The 21,778-nt window shown below is 40.7% G+C and overlaps 1 non-coding gene across 1 annotated transcript; it reads right to left on the bottom strand.

Annotated features, from left to right (window-relative positions):
• Window positions 1–1,137: 1,137 nt before the first annotated feature.
• On the bottom strand, window positions 1,138–1,210 carry Trnaa-agc (transfer RNA alanine (anticodon AGC)). Its single transcript has one exon. It is a non-coding gene; the product is annotated as a tRNA-Ala (tRNA).
• Window positions 1,211–21,778: the final 20,568 nt, after the last annotated feature.

Genomic DNA, 21,778 nt, shown 5'->3' with positions numbered 1-21,778 from the left:
AGCAGTATAATACAGGACTGTGGCGGGGATAAGTTGACCACAGCAATACAGTAAAGGCCTGTGGCGGATGAGTTTACCATAGCAATACAGTACAGGCCTGTGACTGATGAGTTGACCGCAGCAATACAGTACAGGCCTGTGACTGATGAGTTGACCGCAGCAATACAGTAAAGGCCTGTGGCGGATGAGTTTACCATAGCAATACAGTACAGGCCTGTGACTGATGAGTTGACCGCAGAAATACAGTAAAGGCCTGTGTGTCGGATTAGTTGACCGCAGCAATATAATACAGGACTGTGGCGGAGAGGAGTTGACCACAGCAATACAATAAAGGCCTGTGGTGGATGAGTTTACCATAGCAATACAGTACAGGCCTGTGGCGGATGGATGGATTGACCGCAGTAATTCAATACAGATCTGTGACGATTGAGTTGACCGCAGCAATATAAAACAAGCCTTTGGCGGATGAGCACCGATACCACATAAACTGACAGGTGTACCTTGTAATCGACATGGCTGTAGAGGTACAATCCTGGGATTTAAGTTGAATTTCTTGAATGCCATATTCAGGTGCGACAGATAAGTCCTGGTCTTATATGCCGGCTATGCTCCAAATACCTATGACCGTGTGAACTAAGGGAAGGGATCAATCACTCTTTCATTCAATCAATCTCCATAATCGATGACTGTATAAAAAGCCACGATTGGGTATTTAATAGGCTTAAGAGAACGTGTTAGCAAGATAATTTGTTTAAAAAGAAAGAGACCCCGGGTTCTTAACTACAGATTACCATAAGTGGAAGTAGCCCATTCAGATAGATATAAATCCCAAATCGATATACCCTGACTTACCGTGTACATGGCATTCAAGTGCGCTTTGATAAAGTAAGTATGATAAATGCCGGGATACAGTCCATCTATCTTGACATTTCACACAATCTGGAGCACATACATATAATAATAATACTGCCAACGAATACTATTACATCATAACTACTGGCAAATGTAAATAGAAAGTGAAATGAGTTTAATTGAGATTTGTTGCTAAATAACGATTTAATTATGAGGTATTGACGAGATACAACAAATGAAAAAGAAGATAAAACAAAAATAAACCAAAATATGTATAAAAAAATCTGGAGAATCCGGGTATCGATCCCGGTACCTCTCACATGCTAAGCGAGCGCTCTACCACTTGAGCTAATTCCCCTTCTTACTTGCGACCATATAGCAGTTATTTTTAATCAAAGTCATGTGAACATTTATGGCCCCATTTCACTCGGACGGACAATAACATTGATAACACGACACAGACATGAACTTTGACAACTAGACCGCTGATAAGGCTAAATCTGATGTCCTCATTTACGTAAAATATGTGGCATGCTAACAAAAAGGTCTCAAATAGTTTATTACGATGACGATAACAAAATCTTAAGAAATATCATCGTAAGTTTAATCCCGCTAACCTCTCCATAAGCATCAGGTTCCTGTCATGTGACCCGGGTAACAGGTGGAATGGCACGCGACCAATGAACGCAGGCGCGCGCGCCGGCTGACGACAATAACCGGTATTCTTTATCATCACATTCAATACAGCCGAACAATGTTAAGTGAATTATACTTGATTTATTTCAATGAAATCTAGGTCAGTTAATAATTAGAAATTTAAACCCTAAATTCCTCTAGTTTATTTCGAATATCCTTGTCAACGGGGTTTTGTGGGCGTTTGAATGAATGGCGGAAACGGCAACAGGTGACGGGCGAGGACAAACAGACCCGTATTTATACAAATGTCTTGAGACGTTTAAGTTTATATTCTAAAAATATTGGAATAATTGAGAAGTCTCGGTGCGGGGTCGTTGAAAAGACAGGGGGCAGGTGATGACCATTAATCAAACACGCAGTCTGTTGATTTGGTCAACATCTGCGCCCCGTTTGTCTGTATATTAAAGCTGTATATAGTAGTTTAATACATATTGCACACATTTTCGTCGACGATGTTGTTTTACCAAGTCTATCGCCACAAAAGGTTGAGTCTCAATCTTAAAACAAGGTATTACGAGCATTCCACGTCAATTGTCACAGAGGAGTGAGAGGTCTCGACATAGAGTAAGCAGGAATGTCCTATTACACCCCCTCCCCCCCACCCCCCGGCAGCAACAGGAAAGCAGGTAACAGAATAATCAACATGAGCGGAAGTTTGTTGGCAGGGTTTCGTCAACTCTGATAATTCGATCATTCAATGTTTGACCGAAATATTGTTAGGCAATTGTCACATACGTGATAATCGTCCAACCAAGAGTCGATAAGTGTTGTGACAACATACGGTTTAAAGTTAATGTTTCTATTGCGTAAGTTTGCCTTATTATCATTTCTGAGGTAAGATGTTAGCTTGGACGAGGAACTCATCAAAGCCTCGTCATTACAGCCTTGTTACGATACTAGTCCAGGAGATGATGCGACTATTATATTCAGTCGCTTATACCTTAGAAGAAAAGAACCTGAGCAAATCTTTGAAAAGAACCTGAGCAAATCTTCGAAGACGCGTAACTTTTGAAACCAGGTGTTTGGTTATGGGAAATTGTTGTTTAGAATTTACAATGATGGTGTTCAATCGCTATTTTTCTCCAGATGTTAAGTAATATTACTGCTCCATTATCATGGCTGATTAGATGATAATAACAACACTGACTGACACTCATAGAACAGGTAATACCCGATCGGCGTATGAATACACCACCACAACACTAATGACAAGTGAGGTAATCAGCCCACCATCTATAGTTCCAACAATAGGGATGATAATGACGGATGACACTAATTCGATTACGGAACACCATCGTGTTATGATAGAGGTCTCCGGGATCACAATGGCTGTCAGAGACAAACCCGCGGATCAACCAGTGATTTCCTAAGTGTTTATTGCGAACAACCACATAATTGTCTGTGTATTGACATCAAAAGGCGTTTTTATTTTGTCTGTTTGAATTCACTTTCCACAAGTATTGTGTTGGTTAGAGGTTGGCACTCAAATTCCATTACAGAGAGAAATGCGTTCATTACACTTAAAATAAGTTCACATGAATGGGGCTGTAGATGAAAATGTATTATTGGGAACAACCATGGTCATACTAATATTGCTCTTGATTTTCTCTAACTCATTTGAACTGCTTTAATTTCTTTTAATATATTTGCCCGAAAATGAGTTTAATAGTAAAACAAAGACGCCATTTGTTTGTAAGGATATAGAAAATAATCAAAAAACTCTGAACCAGTTTTGGACAGATGTGTATTGATAGTTCACGAGTGTACATGTCGTATGTATTTATTTAATAGTACTCATTTGCATACTTAATTTAACGTGCCATGAGGTCGTCTGTATTTGTGTCAATTAATCACGGATTTAAAGTATGCATTTTGATCGGCTTAACATGCCTCGTGAATAACATTGCATGATACAATCAAGGTTACTTATGTTCGTATATCATTTGGTAAAATAATGTTAAAAATGCCAAGTCTGTGCCAACTATTTATAAATGTATGCGTATCTGTAATTTGACTGTAACAATTAAATAATTTTCATAGTTTTTGAGATACCTTTTAAACTGAGTATATTATGTATTCTAAGCTTTAATTAGATATTTGCCACAACTATTTGATAATGCTTTTAATTGTTCTTGGTTGATAGTGTATCTTATTGTTTAAATATTTAGAATGTATGCGCATAACAGACACTAATTTAACATGTCAATCCCCAGTGCCTATTTCTAATTCCAAAAACATCTGAGACTTGCACAAACACTAGAACAGGAATTTGACGGTTTGTTTGAAAGATTTGTCAAGGAAACACAACATTTAAGAACCAATATTTATCCAACAGCGTCACCCTTCTACCAACAATAGCACGCTGAATGGATTATTTGACTGACCATTTAAAGGGTCAGATTGTTTCATGTTTTGCAGTCGTGGTGTAATAAATAAATACAAAAACTGTTTTAGAAAAACGTAAATATACGCTTCAATTATCACTGGAAACTGATAATCTTCTTAACATACGACACTTTCGTGTGGGGATATCATTGCAAATTGTAAAGAAAGCTGTGACTTCCCCACCCACAATTTGCAGAGCGCGCCAAGTCGCCTCGCGCTTTCATTCTTCGTTTTAGAGTTGCCAAACATTCGACATAGCTGTCATCAGTGTGGCCATACAAAATGGTTGGCGTTGTTATTTTGTGTTTTCACGAGGAGTAAAACGCATCCCGATTATATTCGTGTCAATACCACTTTCGAAGGGGTCACAGACCACGTGATATGGTCACACTGTGTAATCATGGCTCGAGATTCTGTTCATAGATAAAACTCCGTGCGGCACTATTTCATTTAAATTTAAGTGTACGTAAACATGATACTAGATTTTTTTTCGTTTATAAAGAAGACGTTAAATATCCTTTTAATGATGAAGGTCTCGGAAAAAATGTCTTCATAGAGGACAATGACATATATAAATATGGAAATAAGCGGTCGATGATCTTCCTCATTCCATTTAAGCCTATTTACCGCACGGCGTACATTTCAGTGCTTCTAGAGGCTTTTACTGAATTCTTATGTCAATAGTGAATCGTAATCGATCTATTTAAAATTGTTTGATTTGATATATCATTTCTATATCAAAATTTATCAAGAGATCGAATCACTGTTTGTGTCAAAAGGAATTTTCAAAAATTCAATTATGGTGGTAATGTTGAACACGTTATCTCATCCCAATGTCCGCGGAGTCGCACGTCAGAAGTCAAAATTATTATTGAGCACTTGGGGATGAAAGAAAACATATATATAAAAGGAGTCCAATATCAAAGTTATTGTTCGCACGATGATAAAGCGATGTTTTGATTTTGACGTAATAGTTATGATAAAGGTTTCAAGGCATCAATTTGGGGTGTAAGGTGTCAGTGGAAAGCAAAATATTCCCATCCATGTGCTAGGTACTTGTCGAAATTGTCAAATTAACAGTATCAGATAAATATCTAAATCACGATAATGATCTAATAGCCGTGATCGGCTTAAGAAACCCCACAATACATGTCAATTACAGGTGTATAATATAGAAAGATGCATACATAAGTATTTTCAAATTATTTAAATTTTAGTCAGTGAGGTATGTGAACATGGTTTAACTCGAATACCACTTGAATCATAGCTACTCGTGTAATTTACACATTGTATGCCGCTGCACATAACCGTGCTAAATATAAGACCAAGTAAGGTCGGCATTGCTGATCTGTATACCCATAGACTTCGACAATGAAGAGTTGAGCAAATACTTATCTCCGGTCGCTCGTACTTTAGAAATAAACCAAAAAGTAAAGATCTTTTGTTTCCACACGGCATTAATTCCGTTGAAGTGCGTGTTGAGAATTGCTAAGATACGTGGACCCACCCACAGCCCAGGAACACAGGATGGGCTTTCATCAGCGCCCGAGTAAAGCCCGGCTCAAGAGCCCGTGTCACAAGGTCTGCAGTCCTTCATGTCATTACTTATCATCTTTAGAAGAGTGTTTGTTTCTTTTCAATAAGAAGAATGAACTTGCAAAAAATATAAGATTAGTTGTCTTATACTTGTTGAAAAATGTTTAGTGCACATTCCATTTTGGAACAAACATTCTCTTATCTCCGATGAAACATCGGAACGTTGTGCCAATATAGTCAATGAGAATATATTTTAAATTTGTTTTGATCATTTGAGTTTGAAAACATTGCTGTAGTACCCCCCCCCCCCCCCACACACACACACACCCACACCCACACCCACACACTTATTTTGTAATATTGTATATCTAAAAAATGACCTTTTCCTTAGAGATGTTCAGGCTTTAGTTTATTGCGAAAAACTTAACTATAAGTTGCAAAGATCGCAAGAAACATACATTTTTTTCTTAATAATAACTCATGTTGACGTTCACTGCCTGTCCAACTTGTACCTCGTCTTAAGTGTCGTTTGGTTTGTTTTGAGAAACACTGATTGAACCGAAAACTATCGCTAATGCATTAAACTGAATTATCAAAGAAGTTTTGAAAGAGTTTTGTATTTGATAATACAGCTATTAACTTGTTGATTCAGAGTATTTGTTGTTTGATACAGTCGGGTGAATTAGAAGGATATTCGTAAGTATGATGCGATAGTAACCTAGGACTGTCTGAAATTTTCATTGGTCAGTTTTATACTGAAGGGTTTAATAGTTTTAAAATGTTCGGCAATGCAAAGGAAGCTCTTAAGTTCTTAATACTTTGATATCAAACGAATTATTAAGGCTTAAACTTTCAATTTAGGATCATCAACTGATGTAACATTACACAGTATTGCAAACAGACGACAAACCGACTATTAAGTGCATGTAAATCAAGAAAAATGCTATAGAGGTCGGTAAACACAAGAGATCATTATATTATCCCATTGATACCGGAAGTATAATTTTAAATCTCAGTAAAACAAACAAGTTATGGAAGAGTGTGAGGACTTTCCTATGGTAACAGGTGGAGGACGGCCCCTGGCGCTCTGTCGGCAGGCATGTCAAAATATCCTGGCCATCACCTTTTCACTGACACTAATCCCGGCGCTTTTGTCTGCATTTGTACCGCAGTAAAAAAACGAACAGTGGCAGCCATATGTCGCCTTTTCATGTGCAAAGCACATCCGGGAATATTCCATACTTGCTGCGCATAAGCATACACATGCATTGATTGGTGACGTCACAAGTACCCGGCTACTCCAAATTACCCATCCCTTTAAGCAGAAACTTTTATCTTTGAAACCGATTTTTAAGATTAAAGCTCTTAAAATAGATATTTTCAGAAAAGAAAAGATTTTCAAACTTTGGGATTAAAAACAAACGAAATGCAGCAGTAAAATGGTGCTTCCTGTGCTGATATCTAAGCCACTATGTCTTTGGTTTGACTTTATAAACAATCCAACAAAAACGGTCTTAGATTAAAAATAATTATTTAAAATATGATTTTTTCCAAGGATACTCAATTACCAAAAGAAAAATGACTAAATTCAATATCTAAGTTCGGCTGTTCAGCAGACACCGTAATTTGTGCCCTCCTCGGATAGTATTTGACTGTATACTTCAAAACATAGACATGGGTTGTGCCTAGATACGTTTCATTATATTGATAAATTAATAACTGAAAACCACCAATGAATCATCAATCTTTATGTACGTAATAACAAATATGACAGCAAAAAGCCATATACCACTTGTAAACACATTACTGGAGGACCTGTTACAGCAAGAATCACTTGTTAACAAATTACTCGAGGACCTGTTACAGCAGGAAATGCAGTTCTTTGATCTTCGTCAAGCTCCTCAATTCTGCTAATGGGTGTTCATAGTGGGTGGCGCTGCTGCCACTCATTTTGTCATACACTTAACAAGTTCAAACCTAACCATACATACACATATGTATATAATGCACGAGTTTGCCTTAGCACATTTAGGGGACATCTGAATGTCACACTATTGACTTTTCATTTTTTCACAAAAAACGGATCTTTTGATGTAAATGATTCAATCACGCTCAATATTTATGTACATCACTTGAACATCAAAGTGCCGCTGATTGTCGCCCTGATGCAGCGAGGTGTCAGTAAAGCTGCATTAGAACGCAATATTACCGCACATAGCATTGAAGATTGATACACGCTTATGGAGGTAAATAGGTTTTTGATGACTTACACCGCACAATGTTACATTTGTCATTTAATATTTACATAGATAAAGGAGTATTTGACTTAGTATTAAGAATGCCGTTATAACATAAGAAGAGCGGAGGAGCAATTTCGGAATGTCTCTTCAAAGGTATTTAATCAAACGTACTGTCATTGTAGATGTATCGATATCGATGTGATTGGTATTATAACGGGTGAAGACATAAGCTGGGATAGACCTCGGCTCTAGATGCGCGCTCCATACTCGCTCCAGCCGTTCGTCCGTTGCCGGGAAACTGATGCCGGCCTCATGTTGTCGTCTGTATTTAAAATTTGCAATATCAATGTTTACCTCGACCATACTTGGTTGATGTTAATTATACTGTCACTTTTTGATAGAACAACAACAACAACTTTGATATTTCAAATGATAATACAGCTATACTACTTTCAATACCACTGAAACTATAAAAACAAGCCGCTGTTGCTACTTCTGCTGCTGCTGCTGCTGCTGCAACAATTTGCTTCTACTAATAATATACTGCTGCTGCTGGTGGTGCTGTTACTGCTACTGCTACTACTGCTATTGCTACTGTTACTGCTACTGCTACTGCTACTGCTACTGCTACTGCTACTGCTACTGCTACTATTAACACTTGCTTGGAAAACGACTTGACACATGGAGGACTGCGATCTTATATAATTCTGTGTTCCGACTAGTTCTGTGATTTACAAGGAATATGCTATTTTCAAGCTACGTTGTCCCTTCATGCATTTTCGGTGATATATTGACATGTCTTCACACATCTAAATATCAAAACGCACTACTGTCATGTAATTGAAATGTTAATTAATTTTGCTCTTTGAAGACACCACCAATCAAAGTGCACGCTGATACCTATCTGAAATCATAAAGAATATAATGGTATTATAAACGTTGTGCCATTTTCCTCCTTCCTCATGCAAATGTAAGATAGGGTGTCAGGAACAAAGTACCAGAATATAATGCCAACTGATTAAATTATCGCATGCCAGTAATAAATTTATCGGTAAAATGCAAATCAATTGAAAATTTCAAACGCAGTTACCGGAGAAGTAAGGAAAATCGCTATTTGACGAACTTTAAAAAATGCAACAAATAAACCCTTTATGTCCCAACACCCAACATTGTCGGCGGGTACAATGCGCCCATTGTCCATGTGATTAGCACAAAAAGGTAAGATTCTCTCCTCTGAGATACCCACTTGCCCTCGGCACTATTAACAGGAATTATGACGACTTTTAACTTACGTGTCAATAATTGGATAATTCTCTCATTACTAACTACGCAGTTCATGATGGCATTGTGGTATATGATTAAATTTGTCGTAATTGAATATTCGAGACATTCAAATCAGATAAAGGCATATGTAAGCAATTTTCAGGGCGTTGCGTCTGTGTGGGTTGGTCGAAATTGACATAGTCTTACAATGAGTTCACAAGACATACACTGATATTTCCAACGTTCAGATTGACCAAAGATTCGTAAAACAAAGATATAAAGAAACCACTTTGATTTTATTGCCCTCAAGACCTGTAGCCACCCCACTGCCATAAACCGTCTTTCAAATAGTGTCTCGTAAATACAAAAAGCGTGGGAGAACGGATGAGCCACCGCCTGGGCTATTGATTCTGGGTTAACGACACACGAACGGGTATATTGACCAAAGGATATGTTTCGGCCCGTCCTACTGAGAGGGCGGGGGTCCTGTGACAGATTCTTCCGATATTTTACAACACACGTAGGATATTTTACTTCCCGACTCATCGAGGACAACGTTGTTGTTTGTTTATACTAATTTATTTTTGCTCGGCTGTATACCGTCGAATCACTCTCGAACTCGTTTTTGGCAGACAGCAATACTGATTTCTTTTTGAGAGGCCATGATAATGTACCGTTGGTGGGTTCGAACACACAACCTCTCGGGTAAAAGACAGACAACCTTACCACCATACCACTCTCACCCTGATTGGGCTCGAAAAGTAAAAAGAATGGCACACATACCACCAGACCAGTCTCACTCTCGTGTGCCATTTCTGTTAAACTTTGATCAAATAAGTATTTGTCATGCATGATATCTATGAATGAGTACTAACACTGTAATTTACTATAAAGTGTTTCAATAATAAGGTCTTAGTTCTACATACATAATTCTAAAATGACTGTTTGTATAAAGTGTTTGTTTAAAAGCTTAAACTCATTAGACCAGTATAATGCCTTACCGAGCATGAAAGAAATGTAAGAAAACGTCCATGCAGTTAATAGTACATTCACTACATGGAACTCCGCAATCTTGAGAAAGTCACCGATGTCACACGATACAATAATATTGGTTCGACCTTGAATTAAATACAACACTATTTTCACAAGAATCTGTCACAGTAAATTACCTATTTTAGACAATTTGGACAATTCAACACACATCTGTGTCAAGTTGAACTAAATATAAAGGAACACATGTAGCAGGTATTGTAGAAGAAACTGATCTCCAAATTAAGAAATCTCACTTTGAACGAACACATTAATTTTACAACAATGACATGGCTTTCTGTAACATATGTTACGGCGATAAGCCCGTGACAAGATGGGCACAGTAGCCCTAGGCCCCCGGCACGGGGTGACCCGGGCAGTTACGTCATGCGCTGTCCTTCCAGATGTGTCGTCTGCCCGACCCGGACATTAGCGGCCAGAAATCTCCGCCATCTATCAACCGCACAAGTGTTCCTGTCTCCCTGGGGCCGCAAAGTGCTAAACGTCGCGTGCGCCACACGAGGGCTATTGTTGTTAAACAATTGTTTGGACGTTTAAGGAAAATGGACATCCTTTCGAATGACTTGGCCCTGTACAGAATGTGTCGTCTGATTACGTGGTTAATAGCTCCTGCTAATGTTCCGATAATGAGAATGTAACTGTTGCTGCCTTGTGTGTTCGAGCCCCGCTGAGTGGGTCACACTAAGAACCAGGTATAGTGCTATTGTTCGAACCTGAGGTCAGAAGTTACTACCGATCTCATGATTTTAGTGTTCGCTGAATGCTTCTTATGTCAGAGTTTAGAGATGTTTCCTGAAGTTAATATACACTCACATTTTATCTAAATAACATAGTAAGAAACATACCTTTAACACGTACATGTATAACTATCAATGTTATGGGAAATGACATATTCCTTAATGCCTGTCAACAGACTTCCGGTCTGGGGACATTAATGTCCGGTCCGTCTCTAATCAGAACGAGCGTGCCTCACCATTACTGGGTCCCTAATTCGTCCCTTGTTACTTGAACGAGGGGTCAACAGGTGTCAAACTGCACCCTAGGATTCACATTGGGACATACAAGGACAGTCTGGTCCGCGGGTCACAGTGCAGGTCATAGGGGTCACCGTTAAGATGCGCACCTGACGGGCAGGTTGTATTGAATTAATTGCATGTTAGGACACGTCGTGCATCATGCTGATGAGGTAACACTGGGTCGTCGGCTGTGTGACCTGGGCCACCTCTGTCCTGGCTGACCAGGAACGACAGCAGGACGTGTCCTCACTCGGGGATCAGCATAACCTCGGTTAACTGTCGCTTGGACAGAGTGGTGATCTGCATTGTTGCAACTGACACTTGTTGATCTCAGACCTCTAATACGAAGACACCGTCTGTCTTTGACGAACTATTTCGGTTATTTACTGAAATTATTTCTATGTAAATGTTTAAAAAAAAAACGTTTTGAAAAAAAATCACGGATACTGCCACATTGGGCAGAACAATATCTAGCGGTAGGGTCTCGCTTTTATTTTTCAAGCTTACTAGCCAAGCTGATCCAATCTGGTTCACAAAAACACATCCGGTGTCGACTTGTGAGAAAAGTAAATAGTTCTAAATACTAATAGTAATTTATATTGCCAGTTTCCATATTACCTGAATACTTGATCAAATAATAGTAGCAGCTCTTTCATTGACAATAAATTAAATGTAATTGTTGTGTTTGCATCTTGTAAAATCAGAAAATGCAAAATAAAACCAAATGAAAACGCGTGTTTAACATGCAAATATGCTATTCATTTCAGTCAATATTTGATCGGGAGATTAAGTTCAAAAGAGTAATGGCTTTTTGCGATTCACAATTTTTCATAATGATATAATTAGCAACGGAAACCTTTCATATGTTTCCGAACAAGTATGATATGTTCTAAAATTCAATTTGCATACAATTTCAACGACCTACTGAAAACTTGACTGCCGTCGCCGGTTCTTGTGGCATCCGAAGATGGACGGCAGTCGCCAGTCTATTGACATTGCGCTTCTGAAGATGGACGGCAGTCGCCAGTCTATTGACATTGCGCTTCCGAAATCTTTATATAACATCTAAACAGTAATGCTTTTGTCGCCTCTCATAATAATAATAATAATAATAATAATAATAATAATAATAATAATAATAATAATAGTAATTATTATTATTACTATTATTGTTATTTTCATAATTGTTATTATTTTTATAATTTTTATCATCTTTATAATAGTTTTAATTCATATTCTCCTCCTCCTCCTCCTCCTCCTCCTCCTCCTCCTCCTCCTCCTCCTGATCACCACCACCACCACCACCACCACCACCACCACCATCATCATCATCATCATCATCATCATCATCATCATCATCATCATCATCATCATCATCATCATCATCATCATCATCATCATCATCATCACCGTCATCACACCAGAGCATTATCATTATCATCATCGTCATCGTAGTCATCATCATCATCGTCGTCGTCATCCTCTTCCTTCTCCCCCTCCTTGTTAAAATTTGTCAAGTCATGAATTTGTTTTTATTTCAATTGAAGGGGCTTTACTCAGATAAATTAATGAAAAGTACTTGTTAGTAATTGTCTCCCTTTGTACTGTTTAGTCCACATATTTCTAAATAGTGATTAAAACACATTTATTTCTTAATAAAAAAAAGATATTTCGTAGAAATAAAATTTCAGTTCGTAATTACAAAGTAAAACTTCGAAAATGCGATAAATATTGCGTTAAAAACTAACTATCTTTGTGAATTACTAAGTTATATTTCGTAAATATCAAAATCAATTGGTAGAAGTCCATTCGGAAATTAAGGATGAATAATTAAAATTTCGTATTTCGAAACGTTATACGGCAGTTAAGAAATAACAATATCTGAATAATAAAATCAAGTTGATTTTGAAAACATCAAATTGTAAAAACGAAATAAGAAAAGAAAATATTAAGAGTAATTGGTAAGTCAACGGACTGGTTTATAGGTCCGTGGTCAGTATTTATATTACGAAGTAGTAAAATGAACCCGAGTAAAGAAGTGTAAGTTCTTTATTTCAAATTTGTATAATTGTTAATTTGAATTAACAATTCATAATTTTGTATCAATGAATACTTTACTAATCGGTATATTGAAACATTATTTTTGCATTTCCGATTTGTATTCGTCTTGGGAACTTATTTTATGAGGACTTAACGAGAAATAAATAACACGGCATGTTGCAAAAGTTATGCCGAATTGTCTACATCATACCTAATATGTGTTCACATATTAGCTGAACAGGCTGTTTCAAGTTTATTTGTGAAGGCAACATAACGTGATGACCCTGATTTGCGGCGACAAAACGGAAGATCCAGTTAATCAGCCCATAGCACGTTGACAACATTTTTTTTTTACGTCGACATAAAACAGGTCGAATATACTTTATTTTTAGAATATAACAATGTATGCGAATAACGCTTTCATAATATAGGCATCCAGGATTTGTCAGATGATTCAACCCGTCGTGGAATTCAATGAGACCATCATTCGGACCAAGTTTCATCACTATTGGGTTACTATGGCCTCTGGAGTGTATATGGTTTGTATTGCGTACCATCTGACTCAAAAGATAACGCCCTATCAAAGACAGTTTCAGCAGTGTGTGTGTATATATATACACACATACATGTAAATACATATTATTATTCAACAGTGTTTTTCGCCGCAGCTTTCCATTTACAACAGTATGTTTTATTTTGTAGTTACAGCTAACCATATAAGTGTAATTTAAGACTGTTATTATATTTCATTTATAGCTACTGCTGAATATTACAGTTGCGTCAATAAATATAGAGCTGTAGAGGTACTTACAATTAGATTCCACGGAAACAAACGTTTCGACCAAGTGTTATCGAGGTTGGACCAAATGTGACATCTTTAAAGCGCAAACTTACCAATGATGATCAAAGCAGGATATATGACAGACAAAGGGCGGACATCCTACGGTCCTTAAATGCACATGATCACTTCATGGTCAGATAAGCTCAACTATACCAATACCATTGTAGTCTACTGGGATGTGCAGGAGACTGATAGACACCGCCCCCACCCCAACACTCACAATGGGGGATTACCTCCTCGTCATAGGAGACCCCAACCTCGCCAGGGATACCCCCAGTTCGCCATAGGAGACTCAACCTCGTTATGGGATACCTCCAATTCGCCATGATACACCCACCTCGACATGGGAGACCCCAACCTTGCCATGGGATACCCCCAATTCGCCATGGGAGACCCCCACATCGACAACGGATACCAACTATTCGCCATAGGAGACTCGCAATGGGATACCCCCAATTCGCCATGGGAAACTCACACCTCGACATGGGATATCCTTTATTCGCCATGGGAGTCCCCAACCTCGCCATGGGTTACCCCAGTTTCGCAATGGAGACCCCTACCTCGCCATTGGAGACGACCCCAACATTGCCCTGGGATACCCCCAATTCGCCATAGGAGAACCCAATCTCGCCATGGGATACCCAAATTCGCCAAAAAATACCCCAACCTCACAATGGGATACCCTCAATACGCCTTAGGATACCCCAGCATTGCCATGGGATACCTCCCAATTCGCCATGAGAGACTCCTACCTCACCATAGGAGACCCCAGCCTCGCCATATGATAACCCCAATTCGCCATAGGATACCCCAACCTCGCCATGGGATACACCCAATTCATCTTTGGACACCCTATCCTGGCAATGGGATACCCCCAATTCGCAATTGGAGACCATCACCTCGACATGAGATACCCCCCAATTCGCCATAGAAGACCCAAACCTCGCCATGGGATACCCCAATGCGCAATAGGAGGCCCCAACATCGCCATGCGATACCTCAAATCGCCATGGGATATCCCCCATTCGCCATAGGAGAACCCAATCTCGCCATGGGATACCCAAATTCGCCATAGAACACCCCAACCTCGCCATGGGACTCCCAATTCGCCATGGGAGACCCCAACCTCGCTATGGGATACCCCCAAATCGCCATAGGAGACCCCATCCTCGCCATGGGATACCCCTTATATGCCATGGGAAACCACCACCTCGTTATGGGATACCCCTAATTCGCCATAGGAGACTCGCAATGGGATACCCCCATTTCGCCATGGGAGACCACACCACGACATGGGATATCTTTCATTCGCCATGGGAGTCCCCAACCTCGCAATGGGATACCCACAATTCGCAATGGAGACCCGTACCTTGCCATTGGAGACCCCAAAATTTCCATGGGATACCCCCAATTCGCCAAAGGAGAGCCCAATCTCGCCATTGGATACCCCGATTCGCCATAGAATAGTCCCCAGACTCGCAATAGGATACCCCAATTCGACATAGGAGACCCTATTATCGCCATGGGATACCCCAAATTAGCCATGGGAGACCTTCACTTCGACATGGGATACCCCCAATTCGCCATAGGAGACCCCAACCTCGCCATGCGATACCCCAAATTCGCCATGGGAGACCCCTTATTCGCCATGGGATACCCCCAATTCGCAATGGGAGACCCCCACCTCGACATGGAATACCCCCCCCCCCCCCCAATTCCCCATGGGAGACCCCTACATCGCCTTCGGATACCCCCAATTCGCCATGGGAGACCCCAACCTCGCCATGGGATACCCCCAATTCGCTATAGGAGACCCCTACCTTGTCATAGGAGACCCCAACCTTGCCATGGGATGCCCACAATTCGCCATAGGATACACTAACCTCGCAATGGGATACCGAAGTTTGTCATGGGAGACCCCACCTCGACATGGGATACCCACAATTCGCCATAGGGGGCCTCAATTCGCAATGGGAGACCCCATCCTTGCCATGGGATACCCCTTATTTGCCATGGGAGACCACCACCTCGTCATGGGATACCCCCAATTCGCCACGGGAGACCCCCGGCTCGACATGGGATACCCCAACAGGTCAACTGTCTCATCATATCCCAAAATGGGCATTCGTTCTGAAATTACAAAAATGAATCTAGGATGATTTTGCAAGCATAAATTACAAACGGGCTAGATAAAACAATACATGTATACAGTGAAACTGCGTTCCCTCGAACAAGCGGTCGCTCGAGAACCGGCGTTCCCTCGAGGTCGGAGCTTGGTCCCGAACTTTTTTATATATAATGGATCACCAAATTCAAAAGCGATCGTCATCCGCTCTTAATAACTAGAACGAGGGTAAGACGAGAGAATGCCGTGGATAAATAGTCTTTAATAGAAGATCGAGATTGCTCCCACTGAATTTAAAGTGTGCACGATATAACGAGAAAAGTCCGTAGTACCTTCCAACCTACAGGTTCATAGCTCCGGTCAGCCAATTCTTAATGTATTTTACATGGACGAACCGCGATCTCCAGCCTACGGTAACCAATTCTTAATGTATTTTACATGGACGAGCCTCGATCTCCAGCCTACGGTAACTAAGTCTTAATGTATTTTACATGGACGAGCATCGATCTCCAGCCTACGGCAACCAATTCTTAATGTATTTCACATAGACGAACCTCGATCTCCAGCCTACGGCAACCAATTCTTAATGTATTTCACATGGACGAACCTCGATCTCCAGCCTACGGCAACCAATTCTTAATGTATTTCACATGATCGAGTCTCGATCTCCAGCCTACGGCAACTAATTCTTAATGTATTTCACATGGTCGAGCCTCAATCTCCAGCCTACGGCAACCAATTCTTAATGTATTTCACATGATCGAGCCTCGATCTCCAGCCTACGGCAACCAATTCTTAATGTATTTCACATGATCGAGCCTCGATCTCCAGCCTACGGCAACCAATTCTAAATGTATTTTACATGGACGAGTCTCGATCTCAAGCCTACGGCAACTAAGTCTTAATGTATTTTACATGGTCGAGCCTCGATCTCCAGCCTACGGCAACTAATTCTTAATGTATTTTACATGGACGAGCCTCGATCTCAAGCCTACGGCAACTAAGTCTTAATGTATTTTACATGGACGAGCCTCGATCTCCAGCCTACGGCAACTAATTCTTAATGTATTTTACATGGACGAGCCTCGATCTCCAGCCTACGGCAACCAATTCTTAATGTATTTTACATGGACGAGCCTCGATCTCCAGCCTACGGCAACTAAGTCTTAATGTATTTTACATGGACGAGCCTCGATCTCCAGCCTACGGCAACCAACTCTTAATGTATTTTACATGGACGAGTCTCGATCTCCAGCCTACGGCAGCCATTACTTAATGGCTTGTTAATGCATTTTACATGGTCGAGCCTCGATCTCCAGCAAACGGCAACTAAGTCTTAATGTATTTCACATGGTCGAGCATCGATCTCCAACCAACGGCAGCCATTACTTAATGGCTTGTTAGTGTATTTTACATGGTCGAGCCTCGATCTCCAGCCTACGGCAACTAAGTCTTAATGTATTTTACATGGACGAGCCTCGATCTCCAGCCTACGGCAACTAAGTCTTAATGTATTTTACATGGACGAGCCTCGATCTCCAGCCTACGGCAACTAAGTCTTAATGTATTTTACATGGACGAGCCTCGATCTCCAGCCTACGGCAACCAACTCTTAATGTATTTTACATGGACGAGTCTCGATCTCCAGCCTACGGCAGCCATTACTTAATGGCTTGTTAATGCATTTTACATGGTCGAGCCTCGATCTCCAGCAAACGGCAACTAAGTCTTAATGTATTTCACATGGTCGAGCATCGATCTCCAACCAACGGCAGCCATTACTTAATGGCTTGTTAGTGTATTTTACATGGTCGAGCCTCGATCTCCAGCCTACGGCAACTAAGTCTTAATGTATTTTACATGGACGAGCCTCGATCTCCAGCCTACGGCAACTAAGTCTTAATGTATTTTACATGGACGAGCCTCGATCTCCAGCAAACGGCAACTAAGTATTTATGTATTTTACATGGACGAGCCTCGATCTCCAGCCTACGGCAACTAAGTCTTAATGCATTTTACATGGTCGAGCCTCGATCTCCAGCCTACGGCAACTAAGTCTTAATGTATTTTACATGGACGAGCCTCGATCTCCAGCCTACGGCAACTAATTCTTAATGTATTTTACATGGACGAGTCTCGATCTCCAGCCTACGGCAACTTATTCTTAATGTATTTTACATGGACGAGCCTCGATCTCCAGCCTACGGCAACTAAGTCTTAATGTATTTTACATGGTCGAGCCTCGATCTCCAGCCTACGGCAACTAATTCTTAATGTATTTTACATGGACGAGTCTCGATCTCCAGCCTACGGCAACTAATTCTTAATGTATTTTACATGGACGAGTCTCGATCTCCAGCCTACGGTAACTAAGTCTTAATGTATTTTACATGGTCGAGCCTCGATCTCAAGCCTACGGCAACTAAGTCTTAATGTATTTTACATGGTCGAGCCTCGATCTCAAGCCTACGGCAACTAAGTCTTAATGTATTTTACATGGACGAGCCTCGATCTCCAGCCTACGGCAACTAAGTCTTAATGTATTTTACATGGACGAGCCTCGATCTCCAGCCTACGGCAACTAAGTCTTAATGTATTTTACATGGACGAGCCTCGATCTCCAGCCTACGGTAACTAAGTCTTAATGTATTTTACATGGTCGAGCCTCGATCTCAAGCCTACGGCAACTAAGTCTTAATGTATTTTACATGGTCGAGCCTCGATCTCCAGCCTACGGTAACTAAGTCTTAATGTATTTTACATGGTCGAGCCTCGATCTCCAGCCTACGGTAACTAAGTCTTAATGTATTTTACATGGACGAGCCTCGATCTCAAGCCTACGGCAACTAAGTCTTAATGTATTTTACATGGTCGAGCCTCGATCTCCAGCCTACGGCAACTAAGTCTTAATGTATTTTACATGGACGAGCCTCGATCTCCAGCCTACGGCAACTAAGTCTTAATGTATTTTACATGGTCGAGCCTCGATCTCCAGCCTACGGCAACTAAGTCTTAATGTATTTTACATGGACGAGCCTCGATCTCAAGCCTACGGCAACTAAGTCTTAATGTATTTTACATGGTCGAGCCTCGATCTCCAGCCTACGGCAACTAAGTCTTAATGTATTTTACATGGTCGAGCCTCGATCTCCAGCCTACGGTAACTAAGTCTTAATGTATTTTACATGGTCGAGCCTCGATCTCCAGCCTACGGTAACTAAGTCTTAATGTATTTTACATGGACGAGCCTCGATCTCCAGCCTACGGCAACTAAGTCTTAATGTATTTTACATGGTCGAGCCTCGATCTCAAGCCTACGGCAACTAATTCTTAATGTATTTTACATGGACGAGCCTCGATCTCAAGCCTACGGCAACTAAGTCTTAATGTATTTTACATGGACGAGCCTCGATCTCCAGCCTACGGCAACTAAGTCTTAATGTATTTTACATGGTCGAGCCTCGATCTCCAGCCTACGGTAACTAAGTCTTAATGTATTTTACATGGTCGAGCCTCGATCTCCAGCCTACGGCAACTTATTCTTAATGTATTTTACATGGTCGAGCCTCGATCTCAAGCCTACGGCAACTAAGTCTTAATGTATTTTACATGGACGAGCCTCGATCTCCAGCCTACGGCAACTAAGTCTTAATGTATTTTACATGGACGAGCCTCGATCTCAAGCCTACGGCAACTAAGTCTTAATGTATTTTACATGGACGAGCCTCGATCTCCAGCCTACGGCAACTAAGTCTTAATGTATTTTACATGGACGAGCCTCGATCTCAAGCCTACGGCAACTAATTCTTAATGTATTTTACATGGACGAGCCTCGATCTCCAGCCTACGGCAACTAAGTCTTAATGTATTTTACATGGACGAGCCTCGATCTCCAGCCTACGGCAACTAAGTCTTAATGTATTTTACATGGACGAGCCTCGATCTCAAGCCTACGGCAACTAATTCTTAATGTATTTTACATGGTCGAGCCTCGATCTCCAGCCTACGGCAACTAAGTCTTAATGTATTTTACATGGACGAGCCTCGATCTCCAGCCTACGGCAACTAAGTCTTAATGTATTTTACATGGACGAGCCTCGATCTCAAGCCTACGGCAACTAAGTCTTAATGTATTTTACATGGTCGAGCCTCGATCTCCAGCCTACGGCAACTAAGTCTTAATGTATTTTACATGGACGAGCCTCGATCTCAAGCCTACGGCAACTAAGTCTTAATGTATTTTACATGGACGAGCCTCGATCTCAAGCCTGCGGCAACTAATTCTTAATGTATTTTACATGGTCGAGCCTCGATCTCCAGCCTACGGCAACTAAGTCTTAATGTATTTTACATGGACGAGCCTCGATCTCCAGCCTACGGCAACTAAGTCTTAATGTATTTTACATGGACGAGCCTCGATCTCAAGCCTACGGCAACTAAGTCTTAATGTATTTTACATGGACGAGCCTCGATCTCAAGCCTACGGCAACTAAGTCTTAATGTATTTTACATGGACGAGCCTCGATCTCAAGCCTACGGCAACTAATTCTTAATGTATTTTACATGGTCGAGCCTCGATCTCCAGCCTACGGCAACTAAGTCTTAATGTATTTTACATGGACGAGCCTCGATCTCCAGCCTACGGCAACCAATTCTTAATGTATTTTACATGGTCGAGCCTCGATCTCCAGCCTACGGCAACTAAGTCTTAATGTATTTTACATGGACGAGTCTCGATCTCCAGCCTACGGCAACCAATTCTTAATGTATTTTACATGGACGAGCCTCGATCTCCAGCCTACGGCAACTAAGTCTTAATGTATTTTACATGGACGAGCCTCGATCTCCAGCCTACGGCAACCAATTCTTAATGTATTTTACATGGTCGAGCCTCGATCTCCAGCCTACGGCAACTAAGTCTTAATGTATTTTACATGGACGAGCCTCGATCTCCAGCCTACGGCAACTAATTCTTAATGTATTTTACATGGACGAGCCTCGATCTCCAGCCTACGGCAACTAATTCTTAATGTATTTTACATGGACGAGTCTCCGGCAACCAATTCTTAATGCATTTCACATGGTTGAGCATCGATCTCCAACCTACGGCAGCCATCACTTAATGGCTTGTTAATGCATTTTACATGGTTGGGCCTCGATCCTAAACAGCGTCAGGCATTTCATAATGCAATTTACATGGTCGAGCCTCGATCTCAAACCTACGTCAGGCTTTTCATAATGCATTCTGCATGGTCAAACCTCGATTTCCAACATACGTCAGGCATTTCATAATGCATTTTGCATGGTCGAGCCTCGATTTCGAGCCTACCTTAACTAATTCTTAATGCGTTTTACATGGACGAGCCTCGATCGCCAACTTACGTCAGCCAATTCTTATTGTATTTTCGATGTTCTAACTACGATCAAACGATCAGACCAACTAAATTTTAGTATATTATAAAGAGTCAAACTACAAGCCATATATTTTAGATGATCGAAATACGATTTAGTACCTACGTTTTTACACACTCTTAATGTATTTCCGATGGTTGAGCTACGATCTATGAACCAGGTCAACCATTTATTGATTACATGTAGATGCTTGCTCTGTGCTTGTTCTATGCTGGCGCTGTGCTTGCTCTGTGCTTGCTTTGCTTGCTCTGTGCTTGCTCTGTGCGTGTTCTGTACTTGTTCTGTGGTTGCTCTGTACTTGTTATGTGCTTGCTCTGTGATT

Source organism: Mya arenaria, chromosome 6 (assembly GCF_026914265.1).
Source record: "Mya arenaria isolate MELC-2E11 chromosome 6, ASM2691426v1".
NCBI classification, from domain to species: Eukaryota; Metazoa; Mollusca; class Bivalvia; order Myida; family Myidae; genus Mya; species Mya arenaria.
This window is presented reverse-complemented; position numbering and strand designations above follow the sequence as displayed.